Source organism: Octopus sinensis, unplaced genomic scaffold (genome assembly GCF_006345805.1).
Source record: "Octopus sinensis unplaced genomic scaffold, ASM634580v1 Contig19844, whole genome shotgun sequence".
Taxonomy (NCBI): Eukaryota; Metazoa; Mollusca; class Cephalopoda; order Octopoda; family Octopodidae; genus Octopus; species Octopus sinensis.
Genome location: NW_021836663.1, coordinates 20,001 through 26,923, shown reverse-complemented (window position 1 = coordinate 26,923; position 6,923 = coordinate 20,001).

Sequence of the window (6,923 nt, the reverse complement as noted above, 5' to 3'; positions counted from 1 at the left end):
ATTATATAATTATATATAATATAACAGAGTAATTTCCCTTTATTTAACGGTATTTTTTCATAGCGTTTTTCCGATGGTCAGATAACCGAAGAGATGGTGTTGTGGATTTCCACTTCGGCATCTGAAACTCAGAATTTTATCTTGACTATTGAGTAATTGTAACATATTATTTTATATATGTATATATATATATATATATATATATATATATATATATATATATATATATATATATTAATATTATATATATATATATATATATTTGTGTGTGTATATATATATATATATATTTGTGTGTGTAATATATATATATATGTGTGTGTATATAATATATATATATATATATATATATATATATATGTGTGTGTGTGTGTGTGTGGTGTGGTGTATGTGTGTGTATATATATATGTATATAATAACGGGAAGCTTTATGAAAATAAACAAAAGACGAAGGCAGGTGGAAAACAAACGAACAATTGTATTAGTATGGCGCTCAGGAAATATAAATAAAACAAGTCTTTAACGCTTCGAGCCTACGCTCTTCAACAGAAGATACACAGAGAGAGAAAAACACAGAAAGAAGGAGAGAAAAAAATGCGTGCAGTAGCTAACGAATCAACATGGCGATCTGATTTCGGCCAGAGGTCAAAGATCAAACATGAGACGCGAGAGCGAAATAAGGGGAGATAATAGGGTTGATAAACGGGTTGAGGGACCAGCTAAAAGTGCGTGGAGGGGTCTGGATGTGTGTATGTATAGGGTGGTGTATGTATTAGTATGTATAAGGGTGTGTGTGTGTGTGGTGTGTGTATGAGAGAGTATTAGTGCGTAAGATTGGTCTGGACGTGCGTATGTTTGGGGTTGGTGTATGTATTAGTATGTATTAGTATGTATTAGTACGTATTGGTATGTATAGGTGTGTGTGTGTGTGTGTGTGTGAGAGAGAGTATAAGTGCGTATGCGGGGTCTGGACATGTGTATGTATAGGGTTGGTGTAAGTATTAGTATGTACTAGTATGTATTAGTACGTATTAGTATGTATTAGTTGGTGTGTGTATTATTATGGCACATCATATGTGATGTGACGTGTTAAAGTCATGTGGTGTAGTGAGGAGAAGAGGGGGAGGGGGAGAAGAGGGGGAGGGAGAAGAGGGGAGGGGGGGAAGACGGGGGAGAGAAGGAGGGGAAGAAGAGGGGGAGGAGAAGGGGGAGGAGAGGTGGGGAGAAGGAAGGGGATGAGGGGGATGAAGGAGGAAAGAGGGAGAGGGGGAGAGAGAAGGGGGAGAGAGGGAGTGAGGGAGCAGAGGGAAGGGGAAGAGGGAGGGAGAAAGAGGGAAGAAGGGAAGGGGAGTAGGGGTGAAAGGATGAAGGACTGAAGAAGTAGGGGTCGGGGGGAGAAAGGATAGGTGAGGAGGGGGGTGAGGTTAGATGAGGAGGGGGGGAGAGTTGAGACCAAATGGCGTATAAGAGCGAAGAGAGAAGATTAATTCCTGTTCACGGCGCAAACGGGAATCCGGATGGCCTCTGTGTAAGGACAAACCGAACACAGATAGGTGTTGCAAGGAGTGACCGGTGGAGCGGAAATGGCGTCGTGAGACGGTGTGTCGTTCGCAAGGTGGATGTCACGAAGGTGTTCCGCGAACCGGTCAGCCAAGCGGCGTCCCGTTTGTCCGAGTGTACAAGGAATTGCAGAGAGAGCAAGAGATGCAATAGATAAATTGCTGGAGGTGCAGGTGAAGGAGTGGATGATGGATAGGGTCGATGGTGGGTGCTAGTGAAGCGGGTGGTGTTGGAGAGGTAAGGGCAAGTGCGGCAACGTGGGCGGGAGCAGGGGAACGAGCCGGGTTGGGAGGTAGGGTCAGGGAAGGAGCTATGGACCAAAAGGTCTCGAAGGTTGTGGGCTCGTTTGAAAACATCATTGCGCCTCCCAACGCGTGAACAGCCCACGTAGAGTTGACCGTGGGCGAAGCACTGTTCGCCCAAATGTAACCCAGCGTTTGGCCTTGGGATTTATTGATGGACATTGCGAAGCAGAGTTTAACAGGAAACTGAGAACGCCTGAAGTGGATTGGTAGGTCAGCGCCCGACGGTTGAAGGTGCATCCGTGGAATGAAGACGTCCTTCCCTTCCACAACCGGTAAGTATTGTGGCCGTTATTAAATGTGGTGGTGCGCTGATCCTGTGTAGGTTGTTACCACGGAGGAGATGATTATGTCACGGCTGTTGTGTTGCTCTCCGTGTATGACTGCGGCAATTTCGTTGCACGCAGGTGCGTTGAAACGGCGTTCGTGCTCCCCGTGGGGTCGTTTATCAGCATCATGACAACGGTGAAGTGAAGTTTGGAGATGGAGCACTGTCCAAGGCATATCTGAAGCTGCAGACGTAGCTGTTGATATCATGAAGCATGGTTTGGAGACGGAGAAGAATGTCTTTGCGGGGAACATAGCTTGTACCCGGCATTATTCCAAGGCGTGCATCAACCTGGTGGTTGTAGTCGGCAAGAAGTATATTTGGTAAAGAAGACTGCTGAATCTCGTCTGGCAGAAGTGACCCAATAAGATGGTAGACCTGTCCCTGCACTTTGAAAGTAGGCATCCAGCCTTCTCTGGGAGGAATTTTGGCCCCGAAAGAGGTCATTTGGAATGAGCAGTTGTACTTTCGAATTATTTCAAGGAATTGTGACGATTCGGGGGTTAAACCGCCGCGAGATCCTTCAGTGGTTGAGGTGGTTCCCGTAGGGGTGGCAGGTCCACTTTGCCACCAGAGCAGCACAAAGCAGGTGGCTCTCCGTGCCATTTCTTGGCTTTGCAAAACTGGCATACAATTGTCATTGACCCTATCTTGATGTCGTCACGCAAGGAGAAGTTAATTGTGGCGTCGTAGTTGAATGCTAGTGACAACCAGAAAGCGGGGGAGGGGTACGTACACCACGAATGATATCCCGACGTTTGTTGATACTCTCAAGTCGAGTGCACCGTGCCTCAGCAGATTCAGATGCACGTGCGACAGCGGTAGCAGTGGCATCCCTTGAAAGCCTTTCAGCTCTCGCCTCAGCACCCTCTGAAGCCCTAGCAGAAGCAGTGTTAATGGCATGTCTGGATGTCCGAATAGTTCGTTGGTGTGGAGTTTCGGCAGATCGAGCCATGGCTGTGTTTACGGCGTTAGCAGCTTGGCGAGCTCTCCTCTGTTGAGGTGTTTCGGCAGCTTGGGCCATGGCTTTGTTTGCGGCGTCAGCATCTTGGCGAGTTCTCCTCTGCTGTGAGGTTTCGACAGATCGTGTCCTGGCGGTGCTAGTGGCGTTAGCCGCATTCCGAACGGGGTTCTCGCGAGCTCTGCGGATGGAAGCACAGTAAGAAGCCCGCATGTTTTGGCTGAACTGTTGCTCTTTCGTCAACCTCGAGCAGAGGGAAGATCTGCACGCTGCGACCCTTGCAAGTCGGATAGAACGGTCGCTAGTAGTTTCAGATGCCTGAGCAGCGGCATAACGGGAAGCTGTTTGCGAGAGGCGCAAGGCGGTTTCCTCGTGGGTCTCGCGTGCCCTTCTAGCCCTAGCTCCGATGCCTTGGCCGTCTGAGGGCTGAGGAGGGTCCTTCTCTTCTTGGGTGGCATTTTGGTGGATAGCAATGTGTTTGGCAAAGGTGTAATAAAAAGGAACACGTGGGGTAAGTATTTTGGTGGATAGCAATGTGTTTGGTAAAGGTGTAATAAAAAGGAGCTCGTGGGGTAAGTATCCGAAAATGTATAAAAATGTACAAAAACGGCCAAAAAGCTGGCAGCAATGTGAGTGACAACAACGAAAAAGTCAAAAGTGACCAAACTGAACAAACGAAAGGAAAAGTTTTTTTGATGCACACGACAAAAGTGGTTTATAATAAACCAAGTGTTTGCAAGTAGCGTCCGAGGACCGTTAGGGTACGTCAAAAATTGAAGGTAAAACGTTTGGGGTGGTAGTTATAAAGAAAGTGTAAACAAAAAGAGTATTCGAATAACTTGCGGCTGCAGCAGCTATTAGCAGAAGTGGCGGTGTTGGGGGTAAAGTCTCGAATGTAATTTCTTCCTGGTAGGAATTGGTTGGATCGAATTATCGATAGCTAAAAAGGTCAAGTTGCGTCCCCTAGACAGTCTGGTTTGTGTTTAATACACAAATTTGTTTGCTATGTGTGCCACATATGATTAAATTAACCGATTTTTTCCAATAATGTATCCTATTGGAATAAAAAGGGCTATATAGCTCCTTGGGGCAGACATGATGCTCGTTGTGAATAAAAAAAAAAAATTCCTGCCAATTTGTGAAAGATATTGTCAAAAATATGTCATCTTGAATTTAAACGCGATTTCCCAAAATGGCATGATTTTATCGATTGTTTCTGATGGTAAGGTATTGCATGGAAAACTAACGTCAGAATTGAGTTTCTTAGGGTAACATTAAGCTTCACCATGAGCTTGGTGAAAATCGATTGCAAGTTGTGAAAACTACCATAGATAATGCGTTGCATAAAAAAAGCTTAGATTCTCGAGTTGCGTCCCCTAGACAGTCTGTGGTTCGTGTTTCTGATTCTCGACCCCATGTCGAATTTATCAATTTTTTTCAGAACTGGGGGAACTTTTCAAAATTTTCGCTGCGTTAGTTTTGAATTATGACATTGGGCTATGAGTGTGTCAAGTTTCATCAGAATCGGTTGAAAGCCGTGGTCAGAGTGAGGGTACGAGAAAACAGACACACAGAAACACGCACAGACAAACTGCCGTTTGTATAGAGATATATATATATATGTATAAACATACATATATATATTTATGTATATACGTATGTATGTATATATGTGCGTGTATATGTATATATATATATATATATATATATATATATATATATATACATGTATATATATGTTTATATGTATCTATATACATACGTACATTGTGACCTCAGGAGTACCGTTGGCGATTTTTTTCCTCTGCCTTCCCTTCTCTGGATCTTTCCTTCCCCTATGTTTCCGACGAAGAGCTCCGCCCGAAACGTTAAACCCTACTTCTTCCCTTCTTTCCTGAGCGTCCAATAATACTTTCTTTGTTCCACGTCCTTGCGTTGTTGTGTTTTTTTGTGTTTTCTTGTTTGGATTAACTTTATATATATAGATGTATGTACATATGTATGGATATATGTATGTATATATGTATATATTTATATATATATATATCTATCTATATATATATATATATATATATATATATATATACATACATATATATATATATGTATACATGTATGTATGTATAAATGTACGTATATATGTATATATATGTGTATACATGTATATGTGTATGTATAAATATATATATATATATATACATACATATATACATACGTACATATATACATATATATATATGTATGTATATATGTATATATATATGTATATGTATATATATATATACATATATACATACATATATATATATATGTATATATGTATGTATATATGTATGTATTTATATATAAATGTATATATATATATGTATATATATATGTATATATATATATATATATATATACATGTATATATATATCACACACACACACGCACTCACACACACACGCACAAACGCTCACACGCACACGAACCCCCACTACACACACACGCACACACAAACTAACCAACAAACACACACGCGCACACGCACGCAAACACACACACGCACAAACAAACTCACACACACACACACAAGCAAACACACTAACACACAAACACACATACACACTCACGCACACACAAACACAAGTACGTGCACACACGCACACACACACACGCACAGACACACGCACGCACGCACACACACACACACGCACGCAGACTAACACACACATACACGCACAAGCACACACGCACACACACGCACACACAAACTAGCACACACACACGCACACACACATACACACGCGCAAACACACGCACACACACGCACGCACAAACGCACAGGAAAAAAACACACACACACGCACAAACACGCACACACACACATACATTCACACGCCCACACACATACGCACACACACGCACACACAAACTAGCACACACACACACACACACGCACACACATATACACACGCGCACGTACACACATACACACGCACACACACACGCACACACATACACACACACAGACACACACGCGCACGCACACACACACAAGCAAATAAACGCACACACACACGCACACACACGCACACACGCAAACACAAACACGCACACATACACACACACACACGCACGCACACACACTCACATCTACATACACATGCACAGACAAACACACATATACACACACACACGACACACACACACACACGGTCGCGCACACACTCACACCCACACACACACAGACAAACAAACACACACACACACACACTCACACACACGCACACAAGCACATGCACACACACACGCACACACACAAACACATAAACAGGAACACACACACACACGCACGCACACACACACGCACACAAAAGCACAAACACACACACACAAGCACACACAAACACACACGCACACACACACATACACACGTATGCACCCACACCCACACACACACACAGACAAACACACACACACACACACGCACGCCCACACGCACAGACACTCACACACACACACACGCACACACACAAACACGCACACATACACACACACACACACCACACACGCACACACATATACACACGCGCACGTACACACATACACACGCACACACACACACGCACACACACACACACACACATACACACACACGCACACACACACGCACACAAATACACGCACACACACAAACACACACGCACACACACGCACACACGCAAACACAAACACGCACACACACACACACATACACACACACGCACACACACGCACACACATACACAC